A 25310-nucleotide genomic window follows, 5' to 3' on the forward strand; every position below is an offset into this window, starting at 1 on the left:
CATTTTTAAACATTATTTACCATAATCTCCACCATTTTTGATAGATCACCCTGATCCTCACTTGCTCACATTGATGTAAAACAGGAATAATTCCTTTGCGGTCAGTGGAGTTACAGAGCTGTGTAACTGTGGCAGGTGAGAGGAGACTCAGGCCTACCCCTACCCCTAGTTAACACACCCCAAACTTACAGCCACCTTCGGGGTGTATTGCAGAAACTGTTTACCAGAGCAAAGCAGCACAAGTGAAGACTCTTCCACCATAGAGCGGAACTTGCAAGAGATATTTAGAGGGACAGAATGTAGTTACCCACGCCGGAATTTGGCTAGTTAATAATACGTTGCATTTCTATGGTGTCTTCTATCCGAGCACCTCAAAATGTCTCCAAGATAAACCCTGGTGACTCCACCCCCACCCACTACAGATATTACTATTTCATTTCCCCACTTTACAGAGTGACAGTACAGCTTATGCATCCTGCAGACAAGAAGAACACTTAAGAAGTTTAAAGTTTGACCAATAGCGGAGTTTAAAGTGTGAAGACTTTACACTGTATGTGAAATTGAACTGAAACTTAATGAAGCACAAGCCGATAAATACTATCTGTGAAAAGGGGGGAAAACAACCCACAGAGCAATAGAGATCAGGGCTGCATGCAGCCTAAATGCTATGCACATCTAGGTGAATCCAGTCTGACTGTCCTTGGGAAACGCTGTAAGACATTCATCTTTGAAAAGACCTGTTTCCATCCTAAGGATGACACTCACCACACATACATCCCCTGCCACCACAGAACCTCAATCAACCAAAAACTAAGTAAAAATTACCCCGAAACAAAGCAGCCTAACAGAGAGTAAATTAAAGTCAGACTTTTACCCCGAAAAGAGATAAGTGCCACAGATACCATGCAATCCACTAGCAATTTTGAGAAAAGAATTAATACTAATAAACATTTTAAATTAAAAAGTCCACTATGCCACTACCAGTGGGGTGGATCTGGGTTGGGGAAGAGGTAGACAATGCAACAAGGAAAAAGGAGTCTCACAGAGTTATATGGTTATAACTGACATTTAAACTGCTTTGATATTTACTGAGCATTTATTCATTATTATTATTTTACCGCAACAAAAAAAGAGCAGATCTGTGGGTACGAGTGAGGGAGAAAGAAGCTATAAATGAATCCAGGAAGGATGGACCTGGAATTTCTTAAAAGCAACAAGAAAATATTTAATTCCTAACTCGCATTGCAATAAAATGGCTGGAGTAGAGTGAGAGAGAGAGAGAGAGATAACTTCCTGTATTACATCATTAGCCTGATACAATCCGAATTTACTGCCGGTCAGGCCATATTGAAAGCAGACAGGTGTGTGTTTACTCAGACCTTTGCCACAGGCCATGGTTTGTGGGGGAATTGAGTTTTCTGAGTTGCCCAGGGAGTTTTCAGAAGCTCTCTTTAAATTCCCCCCCACACATACCCCCGCAGCAAGACCTTCCCCCTCCCCCCCCCCGCCTCCCCCGATTTCGGTACATCAAGCGATTGCCGTTTTAAAAATGGCGGTGCTATGCTGAAAGGGAAGGAAAGAGCACTTCCTGTAAAACGGAAAGATAAATAAAGATCAGCGACCTAAGCAGGGAGAGTAGGCAGGTGAGAGGTTTGGTTGGTGGCGGAGGAGGGGTGGGGTGTTAGGATTTGATTATTTTTTTCATTTCATAATTTGCGGGGGGAGGGTTTCAGGCCCCAATATAAAAATCACATCCTTGGCCCATGTCTGCTCCAAGGAGATGCCATAGGGAAACAGCGCTTAGGGACCATCCATCTTATGTTTTGGAAGTGCTGCACAAAATGTTATCAAACTACTGCAGAGACGGAATTTATCTCTGTGAAATGGGGGTGCCCAGATTCCTCAGAAATGCCACAGCACTGGGTGACAAGTGGCCCTTTGCCAATGCTGATAAATTCTACATCCCTCAACTGTTCCATTTACGCAGCTCACTTATTTATACAGAACTGAAAATACTGCAGGGGGACATGCAAGAAGGACCCAATCCTGCATCACTGTAGTTGAGCTTAATCATTGAGTTCAGTGGCAGTATGATCAGATGGCAGGTGAATCACACCCACAATGCAGTAGCTGGCTCACCTATAAAATGTACCCCTGCATTATGGTGGTAATGGGGATGGTTGTGGCCTACACAACCTTTCACCTTTCAGTCTCCACATTGACTAGTGTGGAGCAGCAGTGAACATTCATCATCACCAGACAGCTATTCCGTGAGTAGGTGAAATGAGTTTGCTAGGTCTCCGTTTCAAATGGAAATGCAGCCACCTCACTAGAAATCAGCACAACACCTGCACTGACCGTTCCACTAGACTTGTCAAGCACTGGATGGACCTGGGAGACATAAACCCCTTCTCCTCCCTGCAGTTCTTGGCTGAGGCACCTGGACAGGACATTTTGATTAAAAACTAGAATGGTATAAAAACTGACATGGTACACACTAAATGGTTTTAAAACTGGCTAACTGATAGATCTCAAAATGTAACTGTAAATGGGGAATCATCAATCTGGTGTGTTTCCAGTGGGGTCCCGCAGGGATCATTTTTGGCCCTATACTATTTAACATTTTTATAAATGACCTGGAAGATAACAAAACCATCACTGATAAAGTTTGCAGATGACACAGAAATTGGGGGAGCGGTAAATAATGAAGAGGAAATGTCACTGATCAGAGCCATCTGAATCACTTGGTAAACTGCGCGCAAGCAAACAATATACATTTTAATACAGCTAAATGTAAATGTATACACCTAGGAACACAGAATGCAGGCCAGACTTCTACAATGGGGCGATTCTATCCCAGGAAACAGTGACTGAAAAAGATTTGGGGGTCGTGATGGATAATCAGCTGAACGTGAGCTCCCATTGTGATGTTGTGGCCATGAGAGCTAGTGCAATCCTGGGGTGTACAAACGGAAATCTTGAGTCGGAGCAGAGAGATTATAGTACCTCTGTATTTTGCACTGGTGTGACCTCTGCTGGAATACTAGTCCAGTTCTGATGCCCATAATTCAAGGGGGGTGTTGATAAATTGGAGAGGATTCAGAGAAGAGCCACAAGAATGACTGAAGGATGAGAAGACCTGCCTTATAGTGACAGACTCAAGGAGCTCAATCTATTTGCTTTACAAAGAGAAATTTATGTCTATAAGTACCCACATGGGGGAACAAATATTTAACAATGGGCTTTTCAGTCCAGCAGAGAAAGACAGAACACCATCCAATGGCTGGAAGTTGAAGCTAGCCAACTTCAGACTGGAAATAAGGGGTACATTTTTAACGATGAGAGTAATTAACCATTGGAACAACTTACCAAGTGTTGATGGAGAATCCCCCACGTTGACCATTTTTAAATCACGATGGGATGTTTTTCTAAGCCATCTGCTCTAGGAATTACTGTAGGGAAGTCTCTGGCCTGTGCTATACAGGAGGTCGGACTAGATAACCACAGTGCTTGCTCCTGGCCTTGGAATCTATGAAACTATGAAGATGCTGCTGCTGCTGTCTATGCTGCACCCATTCTGGGGAGAAAGGCAAGACTTTGCTCTGTGAAACTGTCAACCAAGGTTCATCTCGCCCCTGCCCCTTCATTTATTTTAGCAAAGCTCCTTGGGGCAGGCACTGCACGGAGCACTGTCAGCAATTAAATCAATGGGAACAGTTGCCATTGCTGCTGAATGTAACTAAGAGCACGCCTACACTTGGAGCTGGAGGTGAATTCCCAGCCCGAGTAGATTTACTGATGCTACTTCGAGCAGCGTAGCCGTGGCGGTGGGAGGGGCTAGCAGGCCTGCGTAATACCTAGCGTCTTGGGTGGGATCGTACTTAGGGCGGCGAACCCATGCCAACGCTTGTGCCACTGGAGTTACACACTATTTTATGCACACTAGCTCAAGCAGAGCTACCATGAGTATGTCTCTTTGAGCTGGGAATCGCACCCCCAGCTCAGAGCACAGACATGCCCTTAGGAGCCCAGGGAGGGCAGATAGAATAGATCACTGCAGCCCCCGAGAGTCTGTGCTGCAAGGTACGTCGCACCCCAGCCCATGTGGGGTTAAGAGAGCACCAGTGTGTAATGAGCTGTCAGTCACTCGGGGCCAGCTTCGCCACAGCACTCAGCACCCATCCGCACTGAGCCTAAGTGGGAAATAGAAGGGCAGATTTGCTTTCTCTTAATATCCTTCCCTGCCACCATCTTGCTTTGGTACAAAGCATTGCACACCCAGGATATGCCAATTCCACCAACTGGAAAGGCTCACAGAATCAAGGTCCGGAAGAGAAAAACTCCAGGGTCTCAGCCCCGTGAGGGGATCCTGTGATAATCATGCTACATTTCACACAAAGATACATCCCCAATGTAATCCTGAATCAAAAACCCCTGCTAGAACCAGCACCTTTCCCCCCGGTAACGTCTCACAATGGAAAAATCAGTCTACAATCCTATAAAGCCCAACTTCACTGACCCAGCAATAAAAGGGAAGTTTGTCTCCAGTTTCCAAACTGGACTAGAATGCAAATTAAACCCTCATACAGCCAATTCGGGACTTCCATTCGTTTTCTTTTTAAATGAGAAGATTTTCCAAAACATGCTCCCTGCAGACCTGTGCCCCATCGAAGAGCCGAGAAAGCCAGCTCGGGACATCCACTGTTCGGCTGTTTTACATACAAATGCTTAATTAAAATAACCCTGAGTCAGCAAAGGTTATTGCACCGTCCTCCTGAGAACAAGGGGTTCTCAGAAAGGATGGATGGTGTTGTGATTAAGGCACTGGCCTGGCACTGAGGTTTGGTCTACACTACAGAGTTAGGCCGAAGCAAGGCAGTTTACATCGAACGAACCATGTAAGTGTCTACACTAGAATGTCGCTCTCCTCGATGTAACTGCTGTGCGAGGTTGACTTAACTCCACCTCCATGAGAGGTGTAAGTCAATATCGATGCAGTTAGGTTGACACAGTGTCAGTGTAGACACTGCATTGCTTCCATCCACTGTCGCTGGCTTTCAGAAGCTATCCCACAGTGCCCCCACCCCGATCACTGACAGTACAATCGATAGAAGCGCAGCTGGTGAGGACGCGCACCGCCAGTACAAGGAGAAAAGCGTAGACACGCACAGGTGATGTAATTTCTGCGGTGGCTGTATGTCGATGTAAGTTAGGTCAATTTCATTTTGTAGTGGAGACATTCACTCAGACTATCTTGATTTGATTCCTGGCTCTGCCACAGAATTCTGGTGCGACCTTGGGCCTGTCACTTAGGGCTTATCTATCTGGAGACAAAGTGCAGCAAGCTGGGGTGTAAATCGACAGCGTTCTAGCACACCACATACCAAGTCGCCACGGGGACGCTGCTGACGCGCATGAAAAGCTCCATAGTCCACTTGGAACGACGGCGGTTTCAAACAGCAAGCACGCTTCAAACCGCAGCATGGCGAAGCACGCTACGGAACTCTTAGCTCCGCCAGATCACCAGGCGGACAAGCCTTCCGCCTCTCTGTGCCTCAGATCCCCACCTGTAACACGGGGAGGAGAACACTTCTCCCAACCCTTGAGACGGACGAAGGCTGCACATCTATTCAGGCTGCGAGATTTCCCTAGCACAGACTTTCTCTTCCTGTGTGCTCTCTCCCAGGGCTCGCACGTGACCACACTCACACTTCAAACGCTGCCGCGGAGAGCTTTGAAGTTTCTAGCGTAGACGTAGCCTGAGTACCTTTCACAGAGGGGGGAAGAGCTCTGTGTAGCTCAAAAGCTTGTCTCTCTCCCCTACGAAAGATCCAATGAAAGATGTTATCTCACCCACCTTGTCTAACACCCTGGGATGAACATGCCTACAACAATCCTGCATACATATAATTCCAAAGTAAAACCTTGATCCTGAAAACCTTTACTCAGGGGGTTGGGACTCCTCAGGGGGTCACGAGGTTATTACATGGCAGGGGTCATGAGCTGTCAGCCTCCACCCCAAACCCTGCTTTGCCTCCAGTATTGTTGTTAAATGGTGTTAAATATACAAAAAAGTGTTTAATTTATAAGGGGGGGGGTCGCATTCACAGGCTGGCAATGTGAAAGGGGTCACCTGTACAAAAGTTTGAGAACCACTGCTTTAACTCATCTGAGGGGACTACTCCTGTGAGTGAAGCTACTCAAGAACGTGTCCAGGATGGGGGCCTAGACAGATGCTTATGGCTGTGTCCTAAACAGGAACACTTAGCCCAGTGGCTAATTACCCTGCAGACAAGCCAGGCCATCGAATCCAGTTTTATCAACTCAATAGCAATCACACGGTCTGTTTAGAATGGGGAACTGCCAAAGCAACACCGATGGCAAAGTAGGGATTTCATTAAACTCCAGAGCAACATTTTCAGCCATTACAATGGCAAACATCTACTGGCCAAACCCTGCAACCATTCAGCTCCAGCTACATATGGAGTTGCCTTTGAAGAGGAAATTAGCTCAGAGAACGGGAACAGCCCTAAAGACTATTACTTTTCTTATCCTTCCTTCGCTATCTCCCCACCTTGCCTACCTCCACTTGATGAAAATGCCATCCCTTGATGGATATTATTTAAGCAGCAAAATTTTCTTGCCTGAACTTTCAACAGCTGGCATGCAAGATAACTACAGGGGAGTCAGCGGATTGGCAGGTATGGGTGGGAGGAGGAGGAGATCAACCTCCCTGGAAAGTGGCTACAATTCCATCAGGACTTTAGAAGAAACAAGTTATTTAGAGAAAGCAAACTCAATGCATTTTTATTTCAAGGAGCTTCTCCCATTCTGAGATACTGTCAGAGAAGACCAGCTGTTCTCCTGCCATTTGGAAAACAACTAAGATCCAGGAAAGCAACTACAGTCCCAAATGGCTTATCTCAACCCCCTGTTGCAAACAAGTCAACTGAGAACGCTTGTCGCTTCGTGTTGCTCTCTCTTCCCTTTGAAAAGATGTGCTTATAATTGGCTTGGAGAGGGCTGGCAGGATGTACAGGGATATGGAAAGCAATGTTGACCTCTTCCTTCCCTTTGAAGGTGCCTAATGTATTCTCTGCTCCATGTTCTTCCTGGTCTTTTGAACTTTAGGAAGAAGAAGAAGAAAATATCTTCTTTTGAAGAGAGTGAAGAGACAAACCTTTTGATTAAAAAAGCAGCCTGCCTGGAACTCATCTCCACCTTACAGATAGCAAAAAAATTAAGCAGCCCCCACAAGATTGATGAGTTGTTTCCTAGTACTTCATCTTCACACAGGCACATGGAAAACAAATCTGACCAGCCACTGGGAAATGAGGGTTTGAAGTGGAACGTTTCACTCTATGGTGATTGTGTACTTCTCCCGAAGGCATACAAGGTCCCCCGCAAAACCCCTCTGTACTCCGCCTTTAGTATAGCCTGTCCTCCTGACCCAACAATCTGCTTAGTTCCCAAGATCATCCCCACACTGGGGAAGCCTGCAGATAAGGAACAACTCTGAAGGCAGAGGAGAGGAGAGGAAGAGGAGTAGAGGTTAATAGCAACACTGAATTTAAATTTTACTGGTGTGAGGAGAAAGCCTGGGTAGGACCCCAATTCAGCAAAGCACTCAAGCACGCACTTACCTTTAAACACATCTACTCCTCTCCAGCAAAGTGCTCCGCTTTAGACATGCACAGAAGTCCCATTGATTTAAGTGCTTTGTTGTATCAGGGCCTGGGTTGCCGCCTTCAGCATGAACACTTTTAAAAAAACTTTAAAGTTAAAAAAAGGAAAAGGTTTTCCCTTGACTATTCCCCTGCAGAGCTGGAAACGTAAACCCAGCAGCATTATGTTAACGCATGTTAACAAGGAAGTGACTCTGGCTGGATTCACCATCCAAGCACTAGCTGAGAGTAAGGATCACTCAGACAGTATGAACCAGTGAAATGTCACTTCTCCCTTGTGTTAGATAAAACCCACTTAACGCAGAATCCAGCTGAACCTGAGATCACATCAGGCAGCTACTTAGGTTACTTTCAGGCAATTCTTGCCAGCAGCTGCCCCAGGGGGTTTAAATTAAAGAGGCGCCCGATAGCACTGTTAGAGTGAAGGTTGTGTCAGCATTCCCTCCCCTATTGCTCTGGGAGGTTAATATCCTGTCTGCTTCAAAAAGCACGTCAGAAGTCAGGACATTTACAAGTTGCTTACAAGGTCAACCGCTGGGTACGCGGGCCCAGGGGACATTTAAATAATAAAATGCACAAGTGTTCAGACTAAGACTCCTTCCCAAAGCAGAGAGAGAAATGCAGAGAGACATAAAGGCGGTGCTGGGGGTGTGGCACAGGGTATGTCTACACTACACAGTTAACCTGGGCTCCTACCTGGGTTTTAGTCCAAACCCTCCCACCGTCCACACAGGAAAACCTATGCCCTGCGTTAGGATGATTTAAGCCTAGCCTAACTGAGGGTGTGGCTTAAAACTCTGGCTCAGCTTTAACCCACCCACTTTGCCGTGAGGACTAGGGTTGCCAACTTTCTATTCACACAAAACCAAACACCCTTGCCCTGCCCCCTGCCCCGCCCCTCCTGCAAGGCCCTGTCCATGCCCCGCCCCTTCTCTGAAGCCCCATACCCCGCTCACTCCATCCCCCCCTCCCTCTGCCGCTCACTTTCCCCACCCTCACTCATTTTCACCGGGCTGGCTCAGGGGGCTGGGGTGAAGAAGGGGGTGAGGGCTCCGGCTGGGGGTGCAGGCTCTGGGGTGGGGCCAGGGATGAGGGGTTTGGGGCAGGAGGGGGCTCCAGACTGGGGCTGAGGGGTTCGGAGGGCAGGAGGGGGATCAGGGCTGGGGCAGAGGATTGGGGCGTGTGGGGGAGGGTTCTGGCTGGGGTGCGAGCTCTGGGTTGGGGCTGGGGATGAGAGGTTTGGGGTGCAGAAGGGTGCTCCAGGCTGGGATTGAGGGATTCAGAGGGCAGGAGGGTGGGGATCAGGGTTGGGGTTGGGCCCAGGAGGGGGTCAGGGGTGAAGGGTCCGGGTGGCACTTACCTCAAGCAGCTCCCAGAAGCAGCTGCCATGCCCGTCTCCTATACGGAGGTGCAGCCAGGTGTCTCTGCACGCTGCCCCATCCGCAGGCACTGCCCCACAGCTCTCATTGTCTGCAGTTCCTGGCCAATGGGAGCTATGGGGGTGGTTCTTGGGGCGGGGGCAGAGCCCCCTGGCTGCTCCTACACATAAGAGCTGGAGGGGGGAAATAACGGCTGCTTCCCAGGAGCTGCACAGTGCAGAGGCTAGCAGGGAGCCTGCCAGCCCTGCTGCGCAGCGCTGCCAACCAGACAGTCAACGGCATGGTCACCGGTGCTGACGGAGTAGCCAGGATCCCTTTTAGGCCGGGTGTTCGGGTCGGAAACCGGACACCTGGTCACCCTAGTGAGGATGCAGGCTAAAAATCACTCAAGTGTCTATAGTCCTCCAAAACCTTCCCATAATTCCTCTCAAAGGGCAAACAATTTCTCCGACAATTGATTGGGAAAGAATCCGACAGTGTCCCCACACAACAGACCATGGGATCTGCTCCCAGACACACCCGGGCGAGTGCAGAAACAGTGAGGACACAGTAATTCAGGTGTGGTTCCGCAGTGGGGAAGCTCAGACCCAGGTGAGGCTAAGCCAGGCACTCAGACCTCAATGTCAATGACCCAGGTTGGGGGGGAGGTGGGGGAGGAAGAGAGAGAGTGCGTGCGCTGGGCACACGCTCCCTAACCTGGTGGTTGGGGTACTGGCCTGAGATGTAGAAGACCCAGGTTCAAGTCCTTGTTCTTTCAGAGCAGGAGCTTTTCACCCCAAATCACTCTGAATGGGGCAGAGCACGAGTCCCACAAACTGGGCTAGAGAGCGTCAGAGTCCCTCTCTCTTGACCCCAAAAAGCCGCCCTGCATTGAAAAGCTCGGGTACCAAACCTGAAAATGGTCCTTTCAGCAGAGGTCCATTTTTGTGCCCATGTTCAAAAGGTTTCGTTTCCAACTTGTTCAGCAAATGTCAAGCCCCCGAAAGCTGCTGCCGAACAGAACTGTCACCATCCTGACAGCTCTAATGGCCAGGACGTCATCAACGTGGGCTTTTGGCTGAGCACCAGGTACAGGGAGTTTCAGGGATCTGGGACCCAGGCTTGAGCCCTTCCTTGTTAAATCAGGGGGCTGTTAGAGCGCGCGCCTCGGCTGAGTGGCCAAGGCGTCACAGGGAGGGAGAGGCGATCCAGAGCAACTCGGGACCCAAACCGGTTAAGGGCTTAGCAGGTTAAATCCATCACCTCAAATTGTGCCCAGAAGCCAGAACACATCACCAATCCTGGCTGTAATATGTGCTTTGCAACAGCACGGCTGAGCAAGCTTTATGCAGGTGTCTGTTGGCGCTCCCCACCGAGTACTGTCCCAGCAGGGTTCTCTTTAGCCTGGGATCGCTACCAGGAAACCTTCTTTTCTTTCTGCATGGCCTGTGAGGAAACTAAGCACAAGTAACAGTGGGTCAGAGCAGTTCAGAACACACTGGTGCTGCAAGAGGGGGAAGCCTTTCACAGTGCTCACTCTCATCTGCGGGAGACACCACCTCTCCCTCTTCCCCAAACCACGCCTTTCTAAGCTGGGCTCTAGCCCATGGCATGATGGGAGAAACACACCTAGCAGTGCAGGGGCAGAGCATGAATGGAAAGCACAAGAGAATTTTCCATGGCTGCTTTCCACACAAAGTCACTGAAAGTCCCATGAGACCAAAACACGCTGGCTAAACTCAAAGCACTCTCCTGGCACTGACCAAAAATCGCTCCCCTGATAGGTTGGTGTGGCCTCACGTGGGCTGCTTTTCTGTGCCGATCACTGCCTCCTGACACAGCTCTGGAAGGCCCGAATGCTTTTGCTCCAGCAGCAATTCCTCTGCCCCCATTCATCCCCACCACCATGCACCCCACACCCCACAACAGCCAGGATGTTTCAGTCACTTGTCTTACCCTCTGCCCTGCAGGCTGTCTCTCACTGGAAGATGTATGCTCACTTAATGTATATATTAATACACGTATTGACTTTCCTGTTGACAGTCATTATCAAGATTTATTCTCCCTCATGGCCTCTTATTGATTGAGGAAAACAGTATTCCCCTGGGTCAGTCAATCATGATCCAGCCCAGGGCAGGACGTCAATAGCTATTTATTATGTGATTTATGGACTTCATTATTTGAAACGCTAGCGGGGGCGGCGGGGACGGGGCAGAAAGCGAGAGGAGAAAAGGCGCTGAAGTCTGGGGCGGGACCGTACCCCAAACCCAAACAATGGAAGCATCCGAAAGCAGTAGAATTACCAAGGGCAAAGAGCTTATCACTCCAGCTCACTGACATCGACACAAGTCATGAAGGGGGAAGGATGGATGGGACGCATTGACCTCTCCATCTACCCACACTGGAAATCTTAATAAACGCCAGTCCCTTGGCAGGCTTCCAAAGAGAACTCGCCTGAGGGAAAACGGTGAGGCGTAGTCTCATGGGAAGAGCGAGGACCAGGGAGCCAGAACATACGGATTCGGTCCCTGACTCACTGTGTGACTCTGGGAAAGTTACTCAACTGGGTTGTGCCTCAGTTCCCCATCAGTAAAGTGGGAATGACAAGTCCTACCCAGTGGTGAAGCACTGGACTGGGTTACCTAGGCAGGTGGTGGAATCTCCATCCTTAGAGGTTTTTAAGGCTCAGCTTGACAAAGCCCCTGGCTGGGATGATTTAGTTGGTGTTGGTCCTGCTTTGAGCAGGGGGTTGGACTAAATGACCTCCTGAGGTCTCTTCCAACTCTAAATATTCTATGATTCTAACCTCGCAGGGCTACTGAGAATAGGTTTGGAAAGTCCTTTGAGATCCTCAGAAGGAAAGCACCACAGGGGACAAATATTGTTATGCATTAAGGAAAGGTAACAAAAACATACAGAAGAAACCTCTGAGCAGACATGACCTATTCAGCAGAGCAACCGACCCTCTCAAAACAGCAGCTACAGGTTTGGATATTTTCCTCCCTCCCTCCCTCCTTATCCCTCATCTCCAAATATGATCACACGCTGACCCTGCAAAGTACCCGTGATGGAAAGAAATACAAGATCTTCTGAATTGTGTAATGGGTAATTGAGTTCCATAGACGTCTACATTCCCCCCCTCCCCTTCTAAATATGTGAAATACGCCTCCTACCCCCCCCTCTCCCATTATGCAGTAAGATTTACAAGCAGAGATGATGAGACATTGTGAATGTCAGCAGATTTGGCACAGACAGAGGCATTGAAGAGCTGAGAGTTTCAAGTCTCTGTCGAGAGCTCCCACGCGGCATCGTGTTTGCCTTGAGGGAACTGGGTCAGGAAGAATCCCCGCCCATGCCCCTTGCGAGACAAGCTTACAGCTTGTGTATCACAGCACACTGAACACTGACGCCTTCCTGCTTTCCACACCTGAGCCATCTCCACCCTGCTGTTTTGTGTAGCTGGTCAACCACACGGGGAGGCTAGCGTGTGCCAATCCGTTCCCTACAGAGAGAAGAGATGCTGCAGGAAGGGACAATCAGAGGAGAGGCCAGTGCCATCTGAGAGCTCTAGATGGATGGGAAATGTATGTTCCCACTGGGGGGAAGGGAGTGGAGCAGAAGGGACCATGAAGAAGGAAAGGGGAGAAACTGCAGGGGGATGTGGTGAAGGAAAGCGCATCTGAATGAAGAGAGAAGACACAAAACCAATGGAGAAGAGTCAGACAATTCATCCTAAAGGGAGGCAGCTCCAAGAAGAGCAACGAAAACTGATCGGGGGCTGAGGGGGGGGACTGACTCCTGCCTACCGAGACCTTGGTGAAGTGGCTGCCAGGGGATGGAGCACTTGGTGTGGTGCAGGGGAGCGTGAGGAGGAACTGGGCGACGACACAGCGTAAGGGAAAGTTTGAGCTTGACTAACTAAGTCTTCCTGACAGCGAGAGTTCTTAAAGCGCCCTCTGCAGGGGAGTGGTGGGTGCCCCATTGCTGAGGACTGCGAAAGCTAGGCTGCACCGAGCATTAGCAGAGGCAGTGCAGGGAACAGTCGGGCATCCTCCCCTGGGGAGGTGGGAACAAAAGGCGTAAACAGGGCTGGCTCCAGCTCTAACTGCTGCGATTCATCCCAGTGGCGAGAGGAAGGGCTCCCTGCAAGGAGCTCCTCTAGGGGTTAGATGACGGACAGGCTGAGAGCTGCTTTATAGCCCAGCCTACTCTAGGAAAACTGAAACCAGCGAGAAACAAGGGCTGTTTCTGGGCCAAGCCCCACAGGAAGCCAGAGCGGCAGGGCACGCTAGAGGAAAATGGCTCCTTCCCCTTGCATTGGCGGCCGAATCCCAGCACGAGGGATGGTTATGAAGGAGTCCAGCGGCCACGTAGCGCTCTGCACTGCCATGCAGGGTTACAGCCCAGTCATCTCCAAGCTGACGCAAGGGAGAGCTCCAAAGGGCCCATGCTCCCAGCTGATCGAGGGAAGAGAACGCTTCACGTCACTCATCGATGACCCCTCCGGCCGACCAGAGAGCGCCCCTGACAGCTCCAAAAGAGGAAAGTGTGGGAAGATCTGCCCCCTCCAGCATGATGGAGCTAGGGTCTCAAGAGGGGGTGAGAGAGATGTGGTGGGGAGGGGAATCTCAGGGTCTTGACAAGAGGAGCTGGTGATGGGACCCTCATACTTTCCCCCTCCCCCGACCTTTAGCCTCAAAATGCTTCCAGGCGGCATCTAGTTTGCAGACACTTCCTGGGGGAGGATGACCCTGCGACTCCAGCCAGCTTGGAGATTTACAAGTCTCCCGCGTGTTTGAACTCCTCACGATGACATCTCTGGGCACACCATCCGACTGCTAAGTAAGCGCCGCTGTTTTTCTTCACTGCTTAAAAAAACAAATAAACCCAGAAGGGAAGAGTGGTAGGTTAAGGGTGCACTGGTTCATGTCAGGATTTCCTACGGATACAGCTGTTCTCCAGGGGGCTTCATAAAGCTAGGCTGGAAGCAGCACCACTCAAATGCAGCCATCTGATGGATTCAAGGCACCCGCCAAGCAAATAATGGGCACGCATTGCACTGGGGTAGCAAGGGCGCTGCAATAAACCCCTACGAGCACCTTCCGATAGTACAGGAAACAAGGAGACATGGCACCTGAAATGTCTCATAGCAGGGAGAATCTTGCTCCCCCTCCCAACTTATAAAAGGTCTTGTGTGACGAACCCCCACAGTAACTTGCTTGGTACCCAGTGTAAATTGGGATTTGCAGTTCAGGTTGCAGGGAGTCTAAGCACCGGGTTTGCAATATATAATCGATTTAGCCCATCTCCTCCAGTTTTACTTGTATACCTTAAAAGAAGATGGAGTGCTCTTCCTAAATCACTTCCACAAGAGTATCCCATAGGACCATCGCTGCTGCTCAGAACCGTTACTGAAATCCCGAAGCTTCCATCCTGGAAAGCCTGAGTTAAAGGACAAGCCCACACTTTTTGCTCCTGCTAGGACAGGGGTGGACAAACTTTTTGGCCCGAGGGCCACATCGGGGTTGTGAAACAGTATGGAGGGCTGGGTAGGGAAGGCTGTGTCTCCAGAAACAGCCTGGCCCCAACCCCCTATCCGCCCTCTCCCACTTCCCGCTCCCCGACTGCCCCCCTCAGAACCCCCAACCCATCCAACCCCCCTGCTCCTTGTCCCCTGACCGCCCCCTCTTGGGACCCCCTGCCCCTGACAGCTCCCCGGGATCCCACCCCCCCGCTAACTGTCCCCTGACTGCCCCACCCCCTATCCACGCCCCCACCCCCTGACAAGCCCCCCGGGACCCCCAACTCCTTGTCCCCTGACCACCCCTTCCCAGGACCCCCGTCCCTAACTGCCCTCCAGGACCCCACCCCCTATCCAACCCCCCCCACTCCTTGTTCCCTGTCCCCCCCTCCCGGGACCCACCGGGACCCCACCCCCTATCCAACCCCCCCTGTCCAGATGTGGCCCGTGGGCCATAGTTTGCCCACCTCTGCGCTAGGAAGTGAAAATATTGGTTGGTTGGTTGATATTACATAGGCACAGTCCAGCCTAGGGAAGAAAGGATTAATGCCCATAATGCCAGAAAAAATCCCCTATGATTTTTTTTTAATTGACTCCGACTGATGGGATTCTTGATGACAGGCCTCAGAATAAAGCCAAATCAAGGTTACCACCTAGCCATGCAGTGCATGGAAGTTAGATGACATGCTACTGAAATACTTTATGGGATCTTCTTTCCATCACTCAGCCTCCCATCCCGACTGCTAATTAGTGGTGCATAATGATTTCCATGTCATTAAAGCATGCTTGCGTTGCCATGAGGGAAGATCATAGCAAATACTCTTTTCATCTTTGGCGGTTTACTTGGTAAGTCACCTATGAGAAGGAGGCCTGGGTCTCCTGATATTTCTGTGGGGCATCCATAATTAATTGAGAAACAGTAAGAAGTACCTGAGCGCAAGATCCTTCATTCTGATTGGCTTTTCTCAGCTGAGTGCCATCTTTCCACAAAGAGAGACATCCTTAGTGACAAGGCTAGCATGGGAGCTCAGGGTAAGAGAATGTAACCCCACTTCCATCCTGCTCGAAGGAAAATGGTTGTGTTTAATATTTCATCAAAATGTTGACTGTTTAAACACTACACTTCCTTCCATGATTATTTAATCAGCATTACTGCAGGGACCAGAAGAGAAACTTGTTTACAGACTCCAGCATGGGCTTGGGGACTGGAACAGTTTTTATGGTGGGGGTGCTGAGAGCCATTGAACAAAACTAAACCCTGGATATGATGGAATCCACTTCCAGTCTGTGGGGGAGGGGGCAGCAGCACCCCCAGCATTCCCAGTTCCAGCTCCTATGACATGGGTTTGCCATACTGTGCCATGTTTGTGTGTATTTTGTGGTTTTGGGTACCACCTTGAGTGGATTCTGGAATAGGAGGGTCGTTTAAAAAGTTACTTTCAAAATCCAGTTCACAGGTCACATGCTTCTAAGCATGTTCAACCTACAACCAAAGCGCATGGGTCTGCTTTTGGGCTGGGATTTTCAAAGGAGCTGAATGAAGAGCGGCACCTGTGACAGCGACCCCTTGGTAAAGGGTCCCCTGTCTTGGCAGACATCTCTCATCTCAGAGCTGACAAACTCACTCCACCAAACACGTCTTACAGGATACTCATCCGTGAAGAGTAACGTGTGAGGTATCTACAGAAAGCTTGTAACTTGTCAACATTCATAAGCCTCACAAGATGTCTGTGCGGGAAGTATTTAAGGAATAATGTATTTATACTGGAAGTATGCTTCAGGAACTGGGAGTAAAAATTAGTCACCAGGAGATTATCTCTCGGTGGTGGCCCATTCGGGCAAGAGGGAGTTGTTACCCTGCGCTGTTTGGATGGTGATGCAATGCATGGCTCAACTGGTTAGCTTAAGCGCTACTAAGGTTTGGGATGGGAAACCATCAAAACAACCTGAAGGTAAAAAAAAAAAAAAAGAAAGAAACTTTACATCAAGACAGGGGTTTGCCCTGCCTGTGAATAGAAACAACAGGCTGTTTTCAGTATAAAGCAGAGGAGGGAGAAGCACTCTGTATCCATTCACTGAGGGGAACGGGGATGCTTTCATGAACATTTGGATCCTGGTTCTTGAGAAACCAGCCAGCTCTGCAACAGACTGAACTTTGGGAGGGGAAGTCTATTTTATTAGATAAGAAAGTGTAGACCCAGGTTTGTGTTTTATGCTTGTGTTTTGTATTGTAACCATTTGTTTCTACAACTCTCTCTTGTTTCTAGCGGAACCTCTACTTTTTCGTAAATAAACATTCTCTTGTTTTATTACATTCTCTCTTCCTCCCAAGTGCTGTGCGGTTTACAAGTGCTGTGCGGTTTACAGGCACGGTGGTTTAAGGCCAAGTTAGTGCACTGGTGTACACTGCACCTTTCGGTGCAGAGGAGCTGGAATTTCTGTGCGTAGCCAGTGTCAGGGGCTGGATATCATAAGGAAACTCCTCAAAGAGGTTTGGGGAGTGGGGTGCACCTATTGTTACCCTGTAAAGTGAAGATGGGGCAGCAGAGCCCAGAGGAGAGTGCCTGAGTGGCTGAAAGGCTGCTGGTGGTAGGAGATGACATCCAGCTACCACAAGAAAGACTCATTGGAAGCAGGAGGTAACGAGGTGACTCACAGTCCTGAGTGCCCCAAGAACTGTCACAGCACCCACATCCACTGGGATTTGGGAATCTAATTCACTTAAACTCCATTGAAAATCCCGCCGCTGCCGCAGTGAAATGGAAGATGTGTAATTAGAGCACAAGGCTGGGAGGCGGGATTCCCTTTCCCCGCTCTGGCACTCACGCTCTGCCTTTGGGCAACTTGCTTCATTTCCACGTGCCTCAGTTCCCTCAGATGTATAAACGGGAACCACCACCACCACCGACTGCATGAGAGCGTGATGGGGCTGATCTCTCTAACGTAAAACATGCCGGCAGTCCCGCTGGTGAAAGGCGCCTCTGTAAATGCTTCTTGTATCATTTTGTATTTTCAGGTTTACTTGTTATTGCTCTTCAGTGCTCTCTGGCGTCTTCCTCGCACATTGTGGGTGCTCCTGGACTATGAATCAGGATACACCACCCTTTGCTTCCTCATGCCATGCAGTCTCTGACAGAAACACAAGCAGCAGTCAATCCTGCTCTCCGTTACTCCGCTGTAAATCTGGAGCAGTTCTGGATGTACACCGGTACATAGGCCTGAAGAGTCTAAGATCAAAAGGTTCAAACCCAGGTGCCTAGAGCTGGCTCCTAACTACAAGCGGACTTGTTCTCAGACATGCTAAGCACCGTCAGCTCCCACACAAGCCAATGGGAGTTCGAAGTGCTCAGCAAACTCTGGCCCAAATCTCATATTTTCTACATAAAAGATCAACTGCTCAAAGGCTTGTTCCCTCCTGCCAGCAGTTTGCAAAGCTGGGGATATCGTTAGATTCTTAAAAAGGCTTCAGTGAGCACGAATATTTCCCCGTAGTTTTCTGGTCAAAGCTTGATGAGACACAGAATGAAGAGGGAACAGTAAATATTCACATCTCCTCTTTCTGACTAGAAGAGCCTAGAACTCTGTCCTGCAGCTCTGTAACTCCTGCAACCCTCCCTCCTTCAGTGAGGGCTGGAGCCAATACAGTGTCATTACCATCATCAAATACTGATGCCTTGCCCTTTTAAAGACCTCCAAGCACTGGAAACCCATCAATCAGGATTCGCAACCCGCTTGTGGGATGGGTAAGTGCTGACACATGGAGGAGTGGGGCAAGTCAAGTGACTTGCCTGAGGTCACCCATGGAGGTCAGTGGCAGAGTTTAGCAGGACCCCAATGGCCAGCACCTCTCTCTCATCCTACACCCCAGTCTCACCACTAGACATTCCTAGCGAATGTTCTGTGTATTTGTGGTACGGTTGCATTAAGGATTTCATGGTGCAGGCTCTCTCTTTCAAAGCCTGCAAAAGGAACTTGGAATTTCTCATCTGCAGTATAAAGATTTTTTTAAAAAAAGCCTTCAGTTCCACAGGGCTGAGGAGTTTGATGCTGTTTCTCTTTTGTGGTTTCACACCATCTATTATGCAGTACTCAGGACACTCCCACTCCCACTCATTCTTGCTGATGTCAAATTAAGATGAATGTTAAATGTCCACACTGTTCATTACCTCCGGGAAAATCTATTAGCAGCTCTGATGGAAACTCTCGTAGGAATTACCACCACATTGCTCCTGAGAGGTGTCAAAACCAAATGCTGGTGCCATGAAACAACCGAGTATAATTCCTTTCCTATATGGGTAATAGTGCTGCCTTGTTAGACCAGTTATATTCAGAGACATTTCAGGAAACAGAGAGAGAAGTAGGATAGTCTAGAATAGGAATAGCCAATTACTTTTTCTCAAAGTCCAAATCTCTTTGTCAAAGTATAGTCAAGGTCCAGACTTCAGAGAAATATCATAAAAAAACAACAATTATAATAAGTAGTAAATAAGATTTCAGGGTCCTTTCAGAAGCGTCTGGAGGTCCAGATCTGACCCACGATCCATCTATTGACTACCCCGGTCTAGAAGCTAAAGCATAGAACTGAGTCAGTCTTTACCACTGACACACAATGCGTTCACAGGCAAATCACTTAACTTCTCCCATGCCTCAGTTTCCCAGCAGCGAGACGGTCTGATAAAAGCACCCTAGGCTGTAGTAGCTACTGTACTTTGTTGCAATGTCACGTGTGCACAAAGCTTGCGAAGCTCGTCTGGTTTGGTACTGAAATGTCCCCCAGGTGAAGGGGGAGAGACCTTTCTGCTGACCCTGGAACACCCCCCACACACAGGCTATTGAAAACGTACAGAGACACACACAAAAAACTTCTGCCTTGTGTCCTGCACCACAGATTTCGTTGCTCTGCTGAAGCACCTTGCTCGGAAGCCAAGTGCTCTGAACACAGGGTCGGAAAACGAGATTTCTTTAATAGCTGGGAGATGTTTGTTTTCAAATGTAGAGAAACGTTTCCTACCTGAGTAGCAAACACTGTGTGACCAGGAAGAAAAAGGGGCTTTTTAAACAGCAACTGACAGTCACCTGGAGTCGCCTGTGTGTAGGGGCCACGGCTCTATGAGGGAAGTGCTGAAGGAGGCCTGCTGAAGCCAATCCGCACTCTATGGATGACAGCCTGTTAGGATTGCCAACTTTCTTCTGGCACAAAACCCAACACCCTTGCCCCGCCCCCGGCCCCTCCTCTGAGGCCCTGCCCCTGCCCCACCCCTTCTCCGGAGCCTTGTCCCCCGCTCACTCCATCCCCCCTCCCTCTGTCACTCGCTCTTCCCACCCACTCTCACTCACTCATTTGCACCGGGCTGGCTCAGGGGGTTGGGGTGAGGGAGGGGATATGGGCTCTGGGCTGGTGGTGCAGGTTAGGGGGTGGGGCCACAAATGAGGAGTTCAGGGTGTGGGAGAAGGCTCCAGACTGGGGCAGGGGGTTGGGGTGCAGGGGGTCAGGTTCCAGGTTGCAGGAGGGGGCTCCGGGCTGAGACTGAAGGGTTCAGAGTGTGGCAGGGAGCTCTAGCCTGGGGCAGGAGGTTGGAGTGCGGGGCGGGTGCAGACTCTGGAGTGGGGCCAGGCACGGCCAGGCAGCTCTGCGTGCTGCCCCGCCGCAGGCACCGCCCTGGCAGTTCCCATTGGCTGTGGTTCCCAGCCAATGGGAGCTGCAGAACCAGCACTTGCAGAGGGTGAGGGTGGGGGTGGGAGTGGGGGAGGGCACCACGTGGCACCTCCTGGCTGCCCCTACACGTAGGAGCCAGAGATGGGATATGTCACTGCTTCTGGGAGCGGTGCAGTGCCACAGCAGGCAAGGAGCCTGCCTTAGCCCCACCGCGCTGCCGACCGGACTTTTAACGGCCTGGTCAGCGGTGCATCTGTACAGCCTGTGCCCTGAAGTTCTGCATATCCCTGCAAACACTACCCCGCCGGGCACCACCAGGCTGCTTAGATGTGGGAATCAGGTAAGGACATTCAGAATTTTTCAACTGATTTTATCTTTAATGAGCCCCAAGTGGTAAGTAAGCCATCAAACTGACATCCCCTGAGCCCAGCACTGTGCCTCAATCCCTTCCTGAATGCACTGTCTCCTCGCTCCCTGAAGGCCACAGTAAGAACTTTATTTGCTTCTAGGTAAGCCTGTTAAAAGAAGAAATAAAACCTTGTCTCTTTGCCTATGAAGGGTAAATCTCCTGCACAGAGATCACAAATATTATGTTGCTATTAAGGATGATACCTGCCCTAAACCTAATCCAAACAGGACTGGGGAAAGGCAGATTTAGGCTACACAACACAGTCACCTGCTTATATTAATGAGTCCAGGACTAAAAACAATGGCTCTGATTGGATCAGATACTTTATTAGATGAAGTGTTTTCCCATTGATACTAGTTTCCTTTTTAGGGGCTAGGAGTCAAAATACATGCAGGGATACACATAGGCCCCGACCTCCGCCATACAAACGCAGGTAATGCACCAGGCCCCCGCCAAGCACACGCAAGAAATGCACGTATGCACCCACCCCCGCAATGCACATGCAGGTAATGCGGGTAGGCACCCACCCCCACTATGCATGCCCTGCAGCAGGAGCACAGGGAAAAGCAGAAAGCTCCTACAATGGCTCCCCTCAAAGCTAGCTGAGAAGTTAGTTATAAATACTCTTCAGTGTCACCTCTCTGCTCCTCGTGTCCTGGATCCTGCCCAATGCGGCCTCAAGCCAGGGAATGAGGTTGAACAGCACTGATCCCCCGTGGATGATCTCCTCCAACCCACTGACTAATCTGTCTGGGCCTCTCTGCGCCATCTGATGCCATGGACCACCAAACCTTCTGTCCAGACCCATACAGGAGGCAGGGTGAACAGAAATGCCCTGGCAACGACACAGAGCTTTCCTCTCCGACTGAACCCATCATGAGCAACTGCTCCAGCCCTTGCAAGCGTCCCTTGAGACTCAGATCCTCCCCTGCCCTTCCCCATGTCTGCATGAAGCCATGGGGAGCGGCACTCAGACAGCAAGGGCTGAAGTGTCAGGAGCTTGTGGATGAAAGCCTGTTCTCCCAAGCTTTGTGACCGCCCTTGGTCATTTAGAGTCATTCCTTAACAAGCCCCACTTGTGTCATGTGATGCCACTGATTCCACAGCCAGGGCCTCCCTAAGCCCCCATCCAGAGCCTGGAGAGGGACCCAATATGGAGAGGAACGGGCAGGAGAACAGAGAAGGGGGCCATTTAGGGATCTGGGGCAAAAACTGGGGATTGGTCCTGCTTTGAGCAGGGGGTTGGACTAGATGACCTCCTGAGGTCCCTTCCAACCCTGATATTCTATGAGAAGTCTGGAAACAATGGAGGAAATAATGGTTGTGTTACAAATATGATTAAATCTAGGATTTGAATGAAAATTCACTGGGATTCATCTGCAAATCATCTTCTCTCCCGGCCCCCTGCACCTTCCCAAACTATCCAGCCCAGTCATAATAAAGGACATTTACAGAGGACATAGCACAAGGGTGCTGGAGCACTCCACCATCCAGCACCATTACAAGCAGCTGTAATTTTAAAAATAACCGTACAAACCAACGGTACCAACCATACAAACCAATTCAGCCTCGTTTGTACACAGAGTAAAGTCAGTTCCAGAAGCATTCAGTGCTGGCACACATGAGGGACATGAGCTCTATTTAGGGCAATCCAATAAAGCTGTACTTTGACCTTAAAAACATAGGGGAAAAAGCAGATCCGAAAGCTCTCCAGACCCAATATTAATGCATCAAGCTACCACAGTGCACATATTTATTTTGTCAAGATGTCAAAACCGGCACCTCGCTGGGATTATATAAAAAGGCATTAGGACAGAAAATGTTTTGTAGCTAGAAAAATATTAAATGAGTCCTGATATTAAATGGAATCTAAATGCTGTGTAAATACGCATCCAAAGGGTTTCATTCAACAGTATTCCTATCAAAGGGAGAACAGACACAGGCCACGTCCACCAGTGGTTGGAAGGGCCAATTCCATACAAAGTAACACGCCAGCATGGCTTTGGACACTACAGAAATGGATCAACATGGGTTTTTAATTTTTGACTGAGTACTTGCTAACAGGTAAGAGAGCTGAAATCCAGTTTAACTTCACTGCCAGGGTTTATGAGGATTATTCCAGGCAAAAATAAAGGCATTTACTTTTCATGTGCCAAAGATGATTTTTAATACCATCTGCAGATTAAACCAACCCTGCTTTCATCACTTGCCACTGGGGAAAGAGACACATCCCCCAAACTAAATTAGAGATGTCAACAACTTCTGGGGCTTTTTCTGTTTCTGCAACCCTCTGTACCTTGAACGGCAGGACATGCTCCTTCGAGCTGCCCCTCTGCCTTCAAAGTGAGTGCTGCATTGCAGGTAAGTCCCCCCTGTGCAGAGTGCCAGCCGAAGGACTAGGCATTGCGTCAGTCCTCCATCAGCCCTATTTTGAGGGGGTCCACTGGGCCATAAGTGCTGCATGGCCTTGGGGCTGGCTTGCTGCACACATCCAGCATCACCAAGGGTTGCAAAGAACCCACCCCTCAGCAACCCACAGTGACAACTCCAGGTGGGAGACATCCAGGCATGAGTCTCCTCCTTAGCATCCAGAACTGGAAGCCTCTCTAGGATCAAATTGAGACCTAGACTATCCCCCAAGGGCCAGCGTGGGACTGTTCCCTACGGTATGTTGTTTAATCTGTGGTGTCCCAATCAATCGGGCTCTGAACACTTCCCTTGGGAGAGGAGTCCAAAGTCTCACTTTGAAGAAACTATATCCAATATTCACTCAAAGTTTTCCCTCTCCGTTGTACCCTGCTCCAGTTGTTCCGCCCCCGCTCTTCGGATTGCCCTGAAACATTCTTCTCTTCCTCTGGAAATACTCAAGCCACCTGAAAGACCATGTCTTAGAAAGACAGAACGCTGAGGCAAACGACAACTTAACTAAACACAGTAAGAGCAGCAATTGATAACAGTAGTGCTGGACATGTGGTACGGTGACTGCCTCTCCTGGCATTACATTAGGTACAGCACACAAAGTGAGCCAGCAAGAACCCCTTCTCCCCAGTGCCTGATTATTCAATTGAACTGGGATCAATCAATCTGGGAATGGGCCATTTCAAGGGAGATCGGGAAAGGGATGAGGAAATATTTCATGGCTAATGGCTCTGTGAAGCTTTCCAATGTCAGCGCATAATCTGGGGTTTTGAAATTCTGCCAAGAGAAGTCTGGAAATGTAGCCTCACCTTGCAGGAACTTTTCAATGATAATTTAGTCTGTGGAAAGATTTGATGCCGAAGCCCCGAGTGCTTGCTGCTAACAGAGCAGTCTTGTGGAGCTTGTCACATGAGGGAAGCCATCCAATAAGAAGATAAATTATTTAATCGTATTGCACAGCAAGATTTGGTGACCACTGAGTAAGGATTAGGAGAGGAGAGTGGACAACTTGGACCAGGTTTTCAAAGGCAGAATCCCCTCTAGCAGGTGCCTCTAACAGGTGCATACATTCTTGCGCCCTCCTTTTTTATTTTATTTTATTTTTTTTTGCAGCTGTAGGCAGGGAGGTCTGGGGAAATGAGCACAGGGTTAGGAGTCAGGAGGTCCTGAGCTCTAATCCGGACTCTGCTACTGACTTGTTGCGTGGCCTTGTGCACATTATTTCACCTCCATGCCTCAGTTCTCCCATCTGCTACATGGGAACAATGTGTACAGACCTATTTCTTGGGGACATTGTGAGGATTCATTGGTTAATGTCTGTACGGTGCCTTGAACATGTAAAGTGCTATATAAATGTATTATTATTGTATAGAGACTGGCTACCGCCTGCCTCTCTGCTAGGGTGAAGAAACTAATCCAGTCTGAGCATCAATAATTGTGTAACTACCCACCCATGTCATAACTTGACCATTGACCATGTAAATATTGGTTAAATATTATAGGGTGATTATTGTCCGTTTCTAAGTTTGACCCTTTCCGTGATGGCTCGCACAGCATTATAGGGGAACCCAGATACACAGTATTTGCTAGCTTTCATTGTAATTACTTAGGGCCCTGCCATACCCTCCTGAGGCACGGCCCTCAGAAGATGGACCAGGAAATTCTGCCATGTTCACTATTAAAAGCTGTGGTGAAGGTCACCACACCCATGGGGGTGCGGGTGACCTTCAAACCCAGCAGACCCTCGAAATCAGATGCTTGAGAATATTTCACAACACCAGCAAAGCACCAAGTTATCTGTGGAACCGGTAGGCAGTCTGTTGTCCTTACACAGTGGCAAACCACCACATAGTCAGCTGGCTTACATAATTAGACCTAATTCCAGCAGAGAGGCACCATTCATATGCTAGTTTTCAGAAACTGTCATCACTTGGCTTCACACACACAAGACAAGCGGATAGCACAGCAATTCCATGAATTGCATTTAGAGGTCTACGCTGCCACATTCACACCCAAAGTGTGTGACGTCCCTCCTAGTTCAAACCAACAGCACTTCTCGCTCATGACCAAATTCAGAAGCCTTTACAAGGTACTAATCAGCATAGTCTATACTGGGCAGTTCAGTTGTCCAAGGAGGTCAGTTGTAACTGCCCCTAGAGGAACATACAGACAGCTGTAACATACCAGTGGCTGGCTCCTTGCTTTCAATTACATCAGCCAGAGCTTAGCCATCAACTCCAATGCAGGCAGGACTGATCCCTAG

General features: G+C 49.2%; 1 protein-coding gene across 3 annotated transcripts in view; it reads right to left on the reverse strand.

Moving 5' to 3' along the window:
- The window catches only part of KSR2 (kinase suppressor of ras 2), a 295477-nt gene that overhangs the window by 60911 nt on the left and 209256 nt on the right, over positions 1-25310 (reverse strand). The gene's annotated exons all lie outside the window — the stretch shown is intronic.

The sequence above is a fragment of the Chelonia mydas genome, chromosome 15, assembly GCF_015237465.2.
Source record: "Chelonia mydas isolate rCheMyd1 chromosome 15, rCheMyd1.pri.v2, whole genome shotgun sequence".
NCBI lineage: Eukaryota > Metazoa > Chordata > Testudines > Cheloniidae > Chelonia > Chelonia mydas.